This window comes from Cervus canadensis, chromosome 10 (assembly GCF_019320065.1).
Source record: "Cervus canadensis isolate Bull #8, Minnesota chromosome 10, ASM1932006v1, whole genome shotgun sequence".
Taxonomy (NCBI): domain Eukaryota; kingdom Metazoa; phylum Chordata; class Mammalia; order Artiodactyla; family Cervidae; genus Cervus; species Cervus canadensis.
The window spans coordinates 64,307,749-64,324,901 of record NC_057395.1 but is presented as its reverse complement, the minus strand read 5'-3'; the positions used below and the strand labels follow the sequence as shown (position 1 = coordinate 64,324,901).

Genomic DNA, 17,153 nt, shown 5'->3' with positions numbered 1-17,153 from the left:
CTTTCCTTCCTTCCTCCCTTCCTCCCTTCCTTCAACCCTCCCTCTCTCCCTTCCTGTGATATGCTTGCTCTGTGCTGACAGGTGCTGGAGATGAGGCCAAGGCCCCAGGTTGTAATCCCTGCCATGCAAAGCATCCTACCATGACCCCCGAGCCCACCCTAGACTAAGTCCTCACTGCAGACCTCATGTCACGTCATCTCTTGCGGTCTGTGACATGGACATGATCCTACATCCTTCTGGTTTCCCAGACTGTTGAGAGCTCTCCAGGAGGGTGTGGATGAGCTGAACTTGTGTCTTCCAAAGTGCATCAGCTGATACCACTGTCACCAAGGAGAGTGGCTGGCATGTTAAGTTCCTTGCCTTCCTTTCCCACTGTCCTCCTCTGTCACCCCCACCCGTCTTTCCTTCTTCGTTTGCTTTAGTGCCTGGGTCCAGGGTAGGGTGTGGGGGGACAGTGCAGCTAAGTCTCTGGGTTCAGGAGATAATCTCTCCTTACCTGGGCTCGGGCATTAGTACCCTAAGGTGATAGGTGGTCATAAGAGAGGGTGGACACCTTGTCACAAAAGCCAAACAGATGCCAAGGACAGCAGCTATGATCATGTCCAGGGCCTCAGACAACCACAACAGGGCCCTGGAGAGGGGGTGGCGGTGGACAGACTAATTGGGCGTGACAGCAATCCTGTGAGGCATATTAAGAATGGAGCTGTTAGGGTGGTTGGTGGAGGAACAGCCAGAGCTGGCCCAGCCACCGACCCCCACAGGGACACTTGGCTCAGAGGCCCAAGTCTGCCTGCCTGAAGGAAGGTCTATCAGCGGGGGCTGCCAGGTGTCATCCCAGCCTGGCTGCCACTCCCGCTGGGTAGCTCAGGGTGGCAGGGCTAGGCCCTTCTCTGTAAGTACATTCTAATACTTGCTGTGCTGCCTTAGGGGGCTTCTTTCCCTTCTCTGGGTCTTATTTCTACTAACTAAACTGTCAGCCTGTTCCACCCACTGTCCTTCTGATTCTCAAAAAACAAAGACAAAAAACCCCACCCTGTAAGGCAGTGATTCCATGCAAGCATGCTAAATCACTTCAGTTGTATCCAACTCTTTGTGACCCTATGGACTGTAGCCCACCAGGCTCCTCTGTCCATGGGATTCTCCAGGGAAGAATACTGGAGTGGGTTGCCATGCCCTCCTTTTCCATACAGTCCTTCTTTCAGATTTGGCTCATATATAACACATACCATTCAGGAAACCCCACCAGATTCTAAGAGCTTATATTTAACAACCCTTTCACGCCTTCCTCTGTGTGTAAGACCAAGGTCACCCCCCCACATATCAGTTTACAAAGCCTGGCCCCACCCACTGGGCTGTGGAGTGCTACCAGCAAGCTTCCTATTATAACTGAGGAAACAGAGGCTAGAGAGAGACAGAGTCCTCAGTCCATTTAAATTCTCTAGGCTTCAGTTAGCTCACATCTAGAATGGGGAGGGGATACATGTTAGTACCTTTACTGTAGCTTGATGTTTGGAAATAAACAGCATAAAAAGTGTACACAATAACATGAACCCAAATCCCACCTCAGATATTGTTAGGATTTTTTAATGCCAAGGCCAAAGACTCTGATCTCCCAACTGGGTTCCCAGTAAAGCAGTCCTGGAAATGATTCATGAGAGTCTCTGAAGACAGAACCACAGATAGCGTCCCCAGCTGCTGGGACCGAGCTAAACCCCCTCTTCAGCACCATGGACAACACCCCACTCTCCACCTCAAGGAAGGGCAACCACATCGTGCACACCCTAGACAGCCCAGCGCCAAGGTCAGTGACAAAACCCCCTCTGCCCATGCTATAGTAGCATTGAAAGCCTCTTTTTTTTTTTTTTTTTTCTCAGCTAGTTACTTGTTTCTCTATTTTTAAGGCCCAGAACAGGCTACTTTCTTTTTTTTTTCCAGTCCCTATATGTAGTTATTTATTGCCATTGGCCTGTTTTCCTGTTTTTCACCCAATGACTGAGGTACCTCAAGAAGGCTTTCTAAGGGTATTTGACTGGGAAAACCCATCTCCCTAGGCCAGGAGAACCTCCCAAGCCTTCTCTTTTTCTCACTCCTGGCCTCATTTCAGATACAAGTTAGTGATGGCCACTGGGCAGAGTGTCACAAGCCAAGAGTGGCAGCAAGGGCCAGGCCCATTGCCACCTCATCTCAAGGACTGGGCTCACTGCCCTGTTCTCAAGATACTGGATAAAAAGGAAAAGCACTTTTGAGTGAAATAGATGCCCGTCCCCTCCCCCCTCCCCCCACATCACTCATCCCTGAGTCCATCTTTATTGGCTCTTTGCCCATTTGATGAGGGCTAGATTCCTGCCCTGCCCACCTCCATGTCTGACTTCATAGGCCACCTACATAGTCTCAGAGAAAGCATCATGAGCTGCCTCAGGCCCTTCTTCAAGGACCTGCAGGGCCTCCGTTCACCAGGGATCCCAGAAATGCCAGAAATATCCTTCTAAGACAGCAGGAGGGGAAGATGAGGCCACAAAAGAATACCAGTGTCCTCCTCTGATAAACAGGAAGAAGTCCATCTCCTCAGAGCTGTGATAAAATGAGGTGGTGTGTCCAACACTGAGCCTGGCATACAACAGGGGCTTGGTAAATTTCCATTCCTCTTCCCAAGAAGGAAAATAAAACGATGGTAATGAGGATCACTACTGGTACTGAGTGTCTACTACATGCCAGGTGCTGGGTCAAGGTCCTCAGGGGCAGAGAAGGCAAGGATTATTAGACCAATTTTGTCAACAAGGAAATCAAGGCTCAAAGAGGTCAAGAAATAGGCCAAAGGTCACACAACCGACCAAATGACAGAATCAGATTTTCACCCTCAAATTCCAGGCTGCTTCCCTATCTCCAGGAGCTCTCTGATAACTACAATCATACTTACTTCTCACCTGAGGGGCCCAGCACAGCCTACTCGCTACTTGCCCACGTAGAGTGCTGGAATCTCCATGCCCAGCTACTTGGCAGTTGTCAAGCTATTGGTCCCAGATAGTGGAGCAAGTGAGGATGGAGGCAGAGCCCATACCCCTTGCCCTCCCAGGAGATTTCAAGGGTCTCAGATGCAGTCCCCTCCCATCCCTCTCCTGATGTGGCAAGCTGGCACTAGCCCACCTGCCTATGTACTGCTTACACACCCAGCATCCCTGAGCTTCCACATATGGCCCCTCACACCTGTCATACAGATGAGACGCCTGAGGCCCAGCGAGCGGCAGGACTTACTCCAGGACACATGAACAGATGTGATCGCAGGACCCCAGACACCTCCAGACTTCTGCTCCTGCCTCTAGACTGCAGGGTCAATGGGGGCAAGCTTCCAATGCGCTTATTCACTCCTAGGTACCCAGCATCCACCTCAAGCCTGTAGCAATTTTCTGTGGAAACAGGTGATGTGTCATGCATTTTCTCTGTATGGCCCAAGGAGCCGTGCACACAGTAAGCCCTTAACGAATACTCCTGAAATTCTTTCATTCAGAAAGCTTTATTGAATGCTTTATGTATGCCAAGCACTGCTGTAGGTGGTGGGAGCACAGCAGTAAGAAAAAACAGATAGGAGTTCCCTGGTGGTCCAGTGGTTAAAAATCTTCCTGCTAATGCAGGGGATGTGAGTTCAATCCCTGGTCCTGGAAGATGCCACAGGCCAAGGAGCAACTAAGCCCGCACACCACAACTACTGAATCTGTGCTCTAGAGCCTGGGAACTGCAACTTCTGAGCCTGCGTGCTGCAACTACTGAAACCGTTGCTCCCTAGAACTTGTGCTCCACAACAAGAGAAGCCATTGCAATGAGAAGCCCGTGCACCGCAACTAGAGACTAGCCCCGGCTTGCTGCAACTTGAGAAAGCCGGTGCGCGGCAATGAAGACCCAGCCTAGCCAAAAATAATAAATAAATAAATAGTTTTTGAATGGGAAAAAAGTCATAAGTAAATGGACATTCCAGTTCTCCTGTGACACTGATTGGAATAAATCTGCCTGCTTCCTTGCTAATTTTCCCTATTCATTTTGGGTACTAAAAGGGTAGGGACTGCCCCTATCACATCTCCAGGACTGTATATGTGCCCAAAATACAATATATGCTTGCTGAATCAATGAATGAGTGAATGAATTCAGTAGTGCAGTATAATAAGGACAGACATCATATACTGAGAGGGTTCTCTATTTGGTGCTAAATATTAAACTTATTCAAAAGCTTTTCTGATGTGGACCATTTTCAAAGTCGGTTGGATTTGTTACAGTATTGCTTCTGTTTTACGTTTTGGTTTTTTGGCTAAGAGGCATGTGGGATCTTACCTGTCTGACCAGGGATTGAACCCGCATCCCTTGCAATGGAAGGCAAGCTCCTAACCAGTGGACTGCCAGGAAGTCCCAGGTACTAAATATTTTATACACATTAATATCTTCCCAACAGCCCTATGAGGTGGGCACTTTAAAGTGGATGCTGCTAGCTATCTTGCTAGCCATTTTTCCTTTTGCCTAACTGGCAGAAGTGCCCAGTTAGTGTTTATTCACTCCACCAGCTGCCCCTGAGGCAAGGTTAGCCAGGTGACCACACTGATAAATGAGATGTAGGCAAAAGTCCACGGAGTAGGTCTTCTAGGAAATCTATTGTTTTCCTGATAAGAAGGGTAGACTCAGAAAGCATACAGTCTTTATTTCCTTTGTTTTGCCTGGAATTCAGATACAATATCTGGAGGTGGAGCAGCCACTTTGCAGCCATGAGAACAAAAGACACATGCTAAGGATGGCAGAGGCTTGGGCCCTTGATCACTTGTTTGAAGTGCTATACTGGCCCTGGCCTGCTTCTAGGGTCCTTGTTACATGAGAATAATCTCCTGGATGTTTGCACCACTGTTCCTTTCTTTATTTCTTCTGTTAAATGCAGCCACATTCAATTCCAATTGATTCAGTATTATAACAAGTGAGGCTCAGAGAAGTCAAGAGATTTTCCCAAAGTCACACAGCAAGTAAACAGGCCTGGATTGGCCTCTCGGTCTAGTGTGAGTCAGTGCTTCAGCCTATGCCCACTCCCTCACCTGTGTGCTATCAGTCCCGGCCTGATACCCCACACCCAGCACTTGGCTCTCCTTTGACTGCTCTGGTGTCTGACTTTAAGTTCCCCGATGTCTCCTCTCTGAGCTGACTTCACCTGCCAGCTAAACACAGGTTTGGATCCTCCCTTCAAATCCTGACCTTGCTGACTGCTTCCAGCAGTGCACACAGCAGGCTGTCAGTCAGTCTCTGCAGACACATTTCCTGGTTCCCATCTCTTCCCCACCAGAATCCTACACCTACCACCAGAAGGACCATCCTCAGGAGCAGTTCTGACTGCACCCAGCATTCAAGGCCCCTAGGATCTGGCTCCTCCTCAACATTTGCTCTTACTGTTCCCTCTGCCTCCTGCCCCCATACCCTGTATTTCCAGGTCAGCTCCAACTTCAGGTCACAGTGAGGCCCTCTCTGCCCACCTGCCTCGAGTAGGTACCCACCACCATCAGCCCGCGCACCCTCCTCTCTCAGCTGCTTGGTCAGTTTCAGCACACATAATCTTGTTAATTTGCTGTTTGCCATCTATACCCTCCCCCCTGGCCCCACCAGAACCAGAGCTTCTTGAGGGCAGGAAGAAGGCCCATCTTTTCCACCCGTCTCCCCATGCCTGGCACGAGGCCCAGTACTCGAGCTCAATCAGGAGGTGCTGAATGAAGCTCAGGCTAGCTTCCCACGCCTTCCCGCCTCCCACGTTCTACTCCAGCCGAGCAGCACTACTCAGGCTTCCTGAACCTTCCTATTGCTGCCGAGGCCCAGAGCCTCCCCTCAACTCCGCCTCCAACCAGGCCTTCCTCTCCCTCCATCCATCAAAACCAAGCTGTTCTGTGTCTCATGCCCTCAGGATGTTGCTTATAACTCAGCCCCAACAGAATTCAAACAGATGGGCATTCCAGACTCCAGGGTGTGAATGAAACTTTGGGACAGAGAGTGGGTATGTGTGTGTGTGTGTGTGTGCATGCACATGCACGTGCTGGAGTGTCTGGCCACCAACACTCTACCCTGGATGTGGCAGCTTCCCTATGTTCCTTTTCTTGCATGTCTGTCTCTGGTTATCTCTGTTTGAGCTCATTTTGAGATGCTCCAATATTCCCTAGGTAGCTACAGATGTAAGAAAGGAGAAGAGAAAAAAAACAATGTTTACTAAGCCCCTACTATGTGTCAGGCATTGTTCTAGATCAAATAATGATGATGACAGCTACTAGTATTTGTAGAGCACTTTAGCATGAGCCTGACACCATCCTAAGGGCTTCTACTCAGATAGATGCTATTATTCCCATTTTACAGATGAAGAAAAAGAGGTTCAGAGAAGTGGAGCCACATCTGCCCAAGGTCACAGACACACAAGTAGTCTTGAGTTCAGGTCTCTCTAATCTGAAACCTGCTTCTCTGTGAGGTTAAGCTGGGTCTTGGCATACAGGGAGGAGGCTTCCTCTTGAAAACTCTTGCTGCCTCTGAACACAAAGCTGGAAGCCACCCTTCCTGACCAGGGGCTCTCCTGGGGGGACAGCCCAGCTGGTAAGACTTACCCTAATCTGCAAGGCTGTAGCACAGGGCTCTGGCCCCAGAGGAGCAGGCCGGAGGAGTCGTGGGGTAGACGAAGTCAGTGAGCCTGGGCTCTGCTTCCTCGGAAAGGCTAAAGATTTTCCCAACAGCCAGGGCCAAATTTATCTGCCAATCCCCCGAAGAGCTGATTCCAGCGTCTGTCTGGAAATGTCAGCCTGTGTGGTTGGAGGAACGCGAGGAGAGTTTTCCTCTAAATAGCAGGAAGCATATGGGAGGCGGATGGTGCCCGCCACCCCAACCTGCCAACTCTCACTCAAGCAGGAGCTAAAAGGGGCCCAACAAGGGTCTGGAATTCCTACCAACCCTGATGGGATGGGGGGAGGGGAGGAGCTGGAGACAGAGACAGTGGCAATGAGAAGGTCAGAAAGTGGATCCTGAAAGGTGGTCGGGCAGGACCACCTGACCCACACACTGCAGGTGGGGGTCCTTGGATGGAAGTGACACACTCAGGAATTTAGCGTAACATCAACAATGGTGAAAACCACCCCCAGAGCACTTGCTCTATGCCAAATCTGGGTTAAGCACTTTATTTGGACGATTTCACTTAAACTTTGCAATCAACTCTAAGGCAGGGCTGCTATTTCCCTCCATATTACAGATGAGCAAACTGAGGCTCAGAGAAGAAAAAAACATGAACTCAAAGACTGTCTGAGCTAGAAAGGACCTTCAGATTCTCAGCAGAATTACAAATACTCTACAGACTTTTTGGTTAAATTGTGATGCAGCTGATGCTTGAATGCTCCCAACGGCAGGGAGCTCACTATCATTTGAGTTAGCCCATCAACAGAGAATTCTTTGTACCCAAAATATTTCCTAACCTTAGCTGAAATCTCCTTCCTTGGAGCTTTTTCCCTGGGTCTGAGTGCCAGACCCTACCCCTGCCTTTCCTCACAGAGACAGAAAGGCAAGGGGCAAGGCCCCCCAAGGTCTCTGGATTCCCTTCTGCAGGTGACACGCCTGAGTTCTCTTGACCACCTCTGCACCCCTGACCATGACAACCAGAGTATCCCCCAGTCACTAGCACTTAATGTGTGCCGGGTACTGTGCAAAGCCCACCCACTCCCAAATCCTCCTCTGACCCTCCCCCCCACCAATTCCTGGGGAGAGACTATCATCAGCCCATTTCACAGAGAAGCAAAATGATGCTATGCTTCATGGGAGGCAGAGACTTGTCTCCGACATTCAGCGGGGACATGGGGACCCCGGAGGTCTCACTGGGTTGTTGCTCTAAGTCTCACAAAAGTGGAAGAGGTCCCTACTGGCTCCACCTGGGGACCATCTCACTGACACTGAGCCAGTCTTTGCCAGGATTCTCTTTCACACTGGTCCACCGTGCCCCCAAGCCCCACAGTCCCCTCCTCCCAGGACTGAAATGAATCCCCCCTCCATTCTGCAGCACCTGCTAAGTCCCCAAGTCCTGTTAAGTCTCCCTGCTAACCGCCCCTCTGAGCCATTGCCATGGTCCTGCCCGCCCACAGTCACCTCACTGTCACTAGCCCCATGTGCGAGTTTTTCTAACACTCAAACTGCCCTGCCCTTGGCTCCCTTCTACTCCAAGGATCAAATGCAACCCCCCGGCCCAACAGCTGAAGCCTTCCTTCCTGGGACGACATCTCCAGCCCTCACGCCCGGGTGGCCTAAGAGCTTAGCAGGAAGGAGGCAAGGTCTTCACAGAGTCCAGTTCCTTCACTTGGTTCAACCTTCTCAGTTGTTTCTCCTGAAGAACCCCTATGCATCCTTCAAGACTCTGCTCAGAGGGACAAAATCAGTGCTCTCACCCCAGACACCCCCGAGTGACTGGCAGCTCCCTCTGATCTGCCATGTGTCACCTGCCATCCGTGAAGGAGGCATTGCTGTCCCCAGCTGAACTGTGAGTTCCCCCTGGGCAGGGGCTGCCCTAATACACTGGTGTAGCCTGGTGTCTAGTACAGCGCCTGGCACATGGCAGGTGCTAACAAATGTCTGAGCGTGAGAAGAAATGATTAAATGGGGACCGTGGGGCACAATGAAGTATTAGAGATGACCCATAAAATATGGTTCATGCGTGTCACAGCTCTGATGTATCAGAAACAAAAAATGCTGCTGAACAAAAAACAGACACACAAAAAAGTGTGATTAATGAAGACTTTGCTGGCTGCCTCTGAATTTAGAAGGGTATCGGGACGATCTGGGATGGTTGGAAATTCCAAAAAAAAGAAAGCTGTTCGAGTAGATGAAGCAACTGGGCCTCACTGAAGGATGGAAGGACGGCCATCGAGGTGGCAGGGGTGAAAGAGACGGGGTCCATGTCCCAGACTTGCCTCTAACTTGCTCTGTATTGTTGTACAGGTGGCTTGGTCTCTCTCAGCCTCGGTTTCTTGTATGTAAAATGCAAAGAGGGGTTTGGAGAGCTGCTGAGGCAGATGTTTGTCCAGAGGCCTAAACACTCCTCTGCGATTGGATTGATGTGACACTGTCTGCCTGCCCCTCTCCATTCAAGCTGCCAGCAGAGTGTGAAGATGCTCAGGGCTCCTTGGCTTTAGAACCCTCTAGCCTGAAAATGCTATGGTTTTTCCAATAGTCATGTATGGATGTGAGAGGTGGACCATAAAGAAAGCTGAGTGCCGAAAAATTAAACTGTGATGTTGGAGAAGACTCTTGAGAGTCCCTTGGACTGCAAGGAGATCAAACCAGTCAATCCTAAAGGAAATCAGTCCTGAATACTCATTGGAAGGACTGATACTGAAGCTGATGGTCCAATACTTTGGTCACCTGATGTGAAGAACTGGCTTCTTGGAAAAGACCCTGATGCTGGAAAAGATTGAAGGCAGGAGGAGAAGGGGATGACAGAGGATGAGATGGTTGGATGACAACACCAACTCAATGGACATGAGTTTGAGCAAGGTCTGGGAGATGGTGATGGACAGGGAAGCCTGGCATGCTGTAGTTAGTCCATGGGGTTGCAAAGAGTCGGACATGACTGAGTGACTGAACTAACTAGAGTCTGAAAATATGGTCCCTGGCAGCCCTCCCGGCAGGTCATTCAGGAGATAGACCTCAGCGCATGTGGGTGGGCAGTGTTCTGGGTATGCCTCAGGCAATGGCAGAACTGTGGGCTTGATCCTGTATGGGAGATGTTTCACTGGAGGTAGAGGGAACAGGGGCTTCCCTGGTGCCTCGCACGGTAAAGAATCCTCCTGCTAATGCAGGAGACCCGGCTTCGATCCCTGGGTCGAGAAGATTCCTTGGAGATGGGCATGACTACCCACTCCAGTATTTTTGTCTGGAGAATCCCATGGGCCAGGAACCCTGGTGGGCTACAGTCCATAGGGTCACAAAGAGTTGGACATGACTGACCGACTAACACCTTCACACTTCAGAGGAAACAGAGTGAGCTCCCCTTCTCTGGGGGTATGCAAGCAGTGACTGGATACATCGGGACAGGAATTCTGACCCAGGGTGGGGAGGAATTCAGACCAAGAGATGTCTAAGGCCCCCTAAGGGGCCACTGGGTCTCTTCTCTCCTTCCCCACATCGAGCCTCGACTTGACCCCTTCAAGGCTGTGCTCCCAGCAACAGCCAGACTGAACTTGCTCACATTTCCGTCCTCCCATGACATCCCTCCAAGACTCCACTGATAAAGTTCTAGTATCAATCCCCTCTCCAGCCGGGGGATGGTGGTGCATAAGCCCAGGATGCCAGTCAGAGGACTTGACTGAGGAATGGGAACATCCACAAACTAGGCTGATCAACACTAAGACTCTTCTGGGACTTGTGTCTGAGCTATCTCGGAAGAAGTCTTGCATGCTCCTCTGGACAGGCATCTTATCACCCATTCAAGAAAGACCTATAAGAACATAGGAACAACTCAGAGGGAGCAGACTTGAGACATGGTGACTAAAAATCAGGTCCAGTGGTTAAGTCTCCATGCTTCCACTGCAGGGGGCACAGGTTCGCTTTCTGGTCAGGGAACTAAGATCCCTCAAGTCGCATGGCATGGCCAAAAAAATAAAATAAAATTTAAAATAAATAAATAAACCAGCAGTAAAAAAAAAGAATCGGGTCCTAGTGACAAGGTTTGAACCCTTGAGACCAGCTGAGCCTGAAGTTGGACTTGCCTCTGGACTTCACATTCACCAATCAATAAATTCCATTTTTGTTTAAACCCAGTTTGGGTTGGGTTTTCTATCACTTGTACCTGAAGAGTACTTGAGTGATACAAGCAAAAATAAAAATAGAATTTTTTTTGTCTCTATTTTACCATTCAGAGGAAACTACTATCAACAGTGAAATTGTTGTTCTTCTGGGCAGGAGCATGCATATATTGATATTTCTTAACAAAAATGAGATCATACAACATACACCATTTTATAACCTCCTATTTTTCCTTCAACAATGCACCGTGGACATGTTTCCATGTCAACAAGTATAGATCTATGACATTGTCTTCACTGCCACTGAGAACACTATTGTCTGACTGGACCATAATTTATTTAACTATCTCTTGCTGATAGATGATTGGGTGGTTTCTAATTTATCACTGTCTTCAGGAAAGGTGCAGTGAGCTTACTTGCAAAATACATATGCTTGCTCTTACTGGATTATTTATGACTAAGATTCCGTGATTTTGAGAGTTTGACTTCACCAGTGTTAAGTTTCTCTGCTTGAGATTTCAGATTCTCTGAGTGTCTGGAAGTGTCTTCCCAGGCAGGATAAATGGTTATCAAAAAAGCAAATCCAGGGCATCTCCATTAAGAGTGTCTCTGGCGAGAGACTTCCCTGCTGGCACAGTGGATAAGAATCCATTAGCCAAATGCAGGGGACTTGGGTTTGATCCCTGGTCCGGGGAGATTCCACATGCCTTGGAGCAACTCAGCCCATGAGCCACAACTACTGAGCCCATGTGCCACAACTACTGAAGCCCTCCCTAGAGCCGGTGCTCTGTAGCCTCTGCTCACCGCAACTAGAGAGCCCACACAGCAATGAAGACCCAGAGCAACCAAAAATAAATAAATGAAATTATATTAAAAAGAGATGTAAATGTGAAAAACAAACTTAAAAAAAAAAACAGTGTCTCTGGCGAGAGTGCTTATTGGCAGACCCGAGTGAGTCGGTGATGATGTAGTTGGGGTGCGGGGGTCCAGGGCGGTGCTGGTATGTGGTCCAGCCAGCCATGTGCACCCCGTTGAGCTGCGTGCCTCCCTGCGCCTCATCCCCGACCTGGGTCTGACTCCCAGTAACTGAGGGGAAAAGCGAATGCGGGGACCAGCCGGCACCGAGGGTCCCGGTAGGATGTGATGGGCAGATGAGCACACAGGAGGTAGGTATCACCTCTGGAGGTCACAGTGGGAAGAGCAGCGGCCACCAGTGATCCAACAATGGGATTGTTCCAGACTTCTATGTGTATAGTTTGCCGAGGCCCCACAACCCCCCTCTGATGCCATTATGCAGGCGCCCTACCCCGTTCATCTTTATAATGTCACCATTCATTTCCTTCAGTGCAATGATGGAGTCTCTGCTTATTCAGTTAATTTGTTTGGGTGTCTGTATAATATCTGTCCCTCCCCAAGGCTGAGCGCTCTGCACGGGGCACAGACTAGCAGGGACTAGCCCTCAATAAGGGCTTCCCAGGCGGTGCTAGTGGTAAAGAACCTGCCTGCCAATTCAGAAGACATAAGAGATGCGGGATCAATCCCTAGGTCAGGAAGATCGCCTGGAGGAGAGCATGGCAGTTCACTCCAGTATTCTTGCCTGGAGAATCCCATGGACAGAGAAACCTGGTGGGCTAAGGTCCATAGGGTTGCAAAGAGTCAGACACGACTGAAACAACTTAGCACAACACAGCACAGCACTCAATAAATGTCCCGGGAATAAAGAAATCTCGCTGAGGCTGGCGCCCTGTCTGCAGAGCAGGCGACTCTGCTTCTGGCCTTGGAGACACCTTTTGCCACGCCATCCTCTGGACCACATCCCCAGCACCAGTTTGGGGACCCACAGATCTGCCTTAGAACTTGACTCTGCTCATGGGCTGCTTGGAGCTTTGGTGTCAGGTGCCTGCCCTGCTGGGACCCCTGCCCCAAGTGGTGCTTGCTGTACCCACAGGACACTGGGCCCTGGAGACGGCCGAGCTGATGGAGCAGCTCCATCCCTCACTGGCGGTGTGGACTTGGGCCAGTCATCTCCTCTCTGGAAGCCTCAGTCCCCTCATCTGTAAAATGGGGCGATTCCACTAATCTCTCGGGGTTGTTCTAAAGATGAAAGAAGACGATGGATGTGCCTAGCACACAGTGGGTCCTCAGGAAATGCCAGTTCTGCACCATGTGCAGTTAGTTCAGAGGTGGAATCTGACCCTGTCTCACCTGGATGACCTATTTTTACCTTCAATGTTTCCCGGGTGAGCCCTAAACTCCTCCCTTAGTCTGTTCCTAGGGAGACCCATTATTACCCATCAATGCCAATTTTTTAAAATTTTATTTTATTTTGGGCTGCACTGGGGCTTAGTTGTGGCATGTGGGATCTTCTGTCACAGCACGCAGGCTCCAGAGCTCATGGGCTCAGCAACTGAGGTGCGGGGCTTAGTCACCCTGTGGGCATGTAGGATCTTAGTTCTCCAGCCAGGGATCAAACCTGTGTTCCCTCCATTGCAAGGTGGATTCTTAACCATTGGACCACCAGGGAAATCTCTGTCAACACTTATTAATTGGTTAGGTGCTCTGCTTTGACCCCTTGTCAGACTCAGATACGTCCCGTGTTGCCTACAACACAGACACCCATCTGGTGTCCTAAGCCTTAAGAACATACTGGTGTCAATGCAAGTCTGAGAGACAAATGTAGGAAGCTCTGCTCTTTGGGGGGATCTTCCTGGCCCTCGGTCTCAAACATGGGACAGTGATATGGGGCTGAGTCCACCTGTCCTGGGTCTCATCCCATCTCTCCCAACTGAGTGCCCTTCGATTATATAATAAATAACACTATACCTCTCAAAGCCTCACTTTCCTCCTCTGTAAAATGGGTAGACACATAGAATCTGTGAGAATTTCATGAAATAAGGTAAATGCTTTGCAAAGAGCCAGGCTTTCATAAGTGCTCAAGAAGTATTAACTATTATTGATGTAATTGCTTTTTACCCGTTATATTGTGAAATCTAATTCACAGAGAAAAGCACACAAAACAGAAATGTTTACCGTAATAAACGATCACAAAACCACCTGGGTCAATGACTAGAACAATGCTTGCCCCTAAGAAACCCCTCCTGCCCCACTCTTAATTTTTATATCCTCTTTTCTTCATAAATCTAATCCCTTTCTAGATTTTTATGATCCTGTTACCATTATTAATAATAATAAGCAAATGAAAAAAGAATGCATGGCTACCCCATCCGTACCCAGCCAGGCTCCTGGGCCCCTGGCCGCCTCTGCCCTGGGCACGGAGACTCCCCATCCATTTCCCAACTCTAGCTTTGGCTGTTCTTTAAATAACCAGCTTGTTAGCAAAATAGCAGCAGTAACACCTCCCTCGCTGCCACCCAGGCCTCCATCTTTCAGCGCCGTGCTGACGGCTGTGCTCCCAGCTCGTGCCAAGGAATCCCGTTCTCCGTCACTGGGCCACACATGCCAGGGGCTGCCAGCTACGCTATGTTCTTGGCGGCCAAGATCCTGCCCCCCTGGCTGGGTCTGGCCAGTGGGGGAGGGGGCAAGTCGGCACAGAGCGGCAGTAATTTGAGGGAAGGACTAGGATGTTGCCAGATGAGTCCTCTTCCCCAGGTCCATGCCTCAGTCTCCCCATCAAACCCCCACAGGGTCACCAGGAGCTTAACTGAGATGATGAAGACAATGAGGCATTAGCACAACAACACCATGTGCGCGCTCAGACACTCAGTCATGTTTGACTCTGTGATCCCCATGGACTGTAGCTCACCAGGCTCCTCCATCCATAGAATTCTCCAGGCAGTACTGGAGTGGGCTGCCATTTCCTCCTCCAGGGGATCTTCCTGACCCAGGGATCAAACCTGCATCTCCTGTGTCTCCTTGCACTGGCAGGCAGATTCTTTACCACTGAGCCACCCAGGAAGCCCAGCACAACGCCTGGCACATAATAACTGCTCATGAAATAATAACTGCTGCCACTTAGGCTGCACCTGTCACATGCTTAGTCCCTGGGGAGGGCATGCAGGACCCTGGGCACCACCAGGAGTATCTGCAGAGGATTAAATCCCACAGACGCAGCTCTCAGACCAGGCAGCCTTAGGACATTTTTTCCTGTGACAGATTCTCAACCAAATGCAAAAGCTGTCTATGGTCACTACAACAGCCTGGCCAGATCGGCGGAGCTGGGTTGGGGGTTAGCAAATTAATAGGGTCCTTCACATGGTCATTAGTACTAAGTGGGCATCACACAAGTGTGCAGCTCTTGTTCCTGAAGAAGCACTTCTACAAACGTTATCTACAGCGAACTTCCCAGGTTTTTATTAGCCTATGATATTTGCCTATTATCCATATTTATGAGTCTTTTGCCTTCTCATAACCATTCCATTAAGAAGGTTGGTCAGTTGTTGGCAGATGAGAGAATGGGGACCAGAGGGGCTGGCTTCCTTGCTGAAGGTCTGAGTGGACTGCCAGCTCTCTGGGGTCGGCAGGGTCCAGTGGCTGCCCAAACATCAGTGGGCTCTTGGGTCCCGCTGGAGTCTCAGTGGAGGGAGGTAAGAGGGTCTTCCCTCCTCTCTGTCTCTCCTTCCTCCCATGAAGACATGAAGATTTACTGTCTACCCACTCTGTGCCAGGCCCAGCTGCTGACTGTCCGGTGGGGAAGGAAGCGATTGTTCCCGACCCTTGGGATGCTGAGACCAGACAAGGAAGTCGATTGTGAACCAACAACCCCTGTGTCATGGTGAGTGGTAGCGGGTGACCCTGGGCGAGTCCCTTGAGTGCCTTTGAGCCTCAGTTTCCTCATCTGTGAACTCATCACACCTGCACAGCCTCAGGATGCGGCAGGAGAGTGAGATGCAGGAAAGGGGTGCCTGGAGCTGTGGCCTGCGACCAGTGGGGTCACCCTGTCGGGGTCCTTGTTGCAGGAAGGGTGATGGGACCAGGTGTGGGTGCACAGAGGCATCCTCAGATGGATGTCAGAGATGCTGCAGGGCTGGGCACCTCGTCCATGTTGGGGCCTGCACTGTGGGCTCAGCAAGGGTGCCAGTGGAATGGGCTGGAGGGACAGGAATGACGGGGCTCCCCAAGATTCAGGAACTCTGAGGACCTCATCTCAGCCCCCCATCCCACCACGGGCCCCAGAGGTTCCAGGACTTCCAGCCCAGCTGGCTATTCCCCTTCCCTTCCTGAGCCCGTGTCACCAACCCCCCAGCCCCTCAGATTTGGAAAGAGCTGGCCTTGGAGATGGATAGCATTGGGCTTTCTCTGCCTCCTTGGGCAAGTGGTTTCTCCACTCTACGGCCATTTCCTTTGTAAAAAATGGGCACAATCACTGCACCCAACTTCTGGGTTGCTGGGAGGACTAGATGAGACGGGGTCACACTATAAATTGAGCACAGACACACAGAAGCTCTCACTGAGGTCCCTTCACCAGCACGTGGGTGCTGCTAGGTGGGAAGACTGGACATTTCCCAACTGTGCCAAGCACGGGTGGGTGGGTGAGCAGCCCTGACTCCAAGTGCCCAGGTTGCAGCCATGGTTACTTACCCACCCGGGAGCTACGTGCAGAGGGAAAATGGGAGCCAGTCGTAAAGCAGCAGGCGGTGTCACCTCAGGAGCAGGCACTGGACCGAGGGCTGGCACACACATCCTCCGGGCACTCGATCAGAGGCGCTGGCGGGAAGCAGCGTGGGACGGGGCCCTCCAGCACGTGGAGTGACCAGGTTCTGGCCACCGGGCACCTGGCAGAGGGGGAGGCACGGGTGCCTGCAGGAATGAAAGGGAAAGTGTTAATTGCTCAGTCGTGTCCAACTCTTTGCGACCCCATGGACTGTAGCCCACCAGGCTCCTCTACCCATGGGATTTCCCAGGCAAGAATACTGGAGCGTGTAGCCATGCCCTTCTCCAGGGGATCTTCCCGACCCAGGATCAAACCCTGGTCTCCTGCATTGCAGGCAGATTCTTTACTGTCTGAGTCACCAGGAAAGCCTTCCTGCAGGAATGAAGGGGAACGTCAATGAGGAGGTGGCCAGGGGGTAATCCCGGGACCCCAAGACCCCTGGGGATGCTGGGGAGGGAGAGGCCACGGAGCCATCAGGATAGAAACCCAAGTGTCTGTACAACACTATCCACGCTCACGTGGGCCCCCACATTGTTTATCAGAGGCAGAGTTGCATGTCATGCATATTTATGATGCTTTCCCCACCACCCACAGAATCTCCACAGCAGCTGGGAAGTTGGGGTTCCAAAGGCTCCGATCCCCCCCTCTTGCTTGTCCCTCTTTTTCCCTGGATGGGGGCGGTCAGGAAAGGGGCCAGAGTCACAGTCCCGAGTTCGAATCCCAGATGAGCCCTCACTCGCTGGGTGACCCTGAGCAGGCAGCTGCCCCTT

At 50.7% G+C, this 17,153-nt stretch overlaps 1 protein-coding gene across 1 annotated transcript in view; it reads right to left on the bottom strand.

Moving 5' to 3' along the window:
• The window catches only part of DLGAP4 (DLG associated protein 4), a 137,305-nt gene extending 120,869 nt beyond the window's left edge, over positions 1-16,436 (bottom strand). Inside the window, exon 1 of the mRNA XM_043478665.1 lies at positions 16,311-16,436. The gene's annotated coding sequence lies outside the window, so the exon portion shown is untranslated. The remainder of the gene's footprint in view (positions 1-16,310) is intronic.
• Positions 16,437-17,153: the final 717 nt, after the last annotated feature.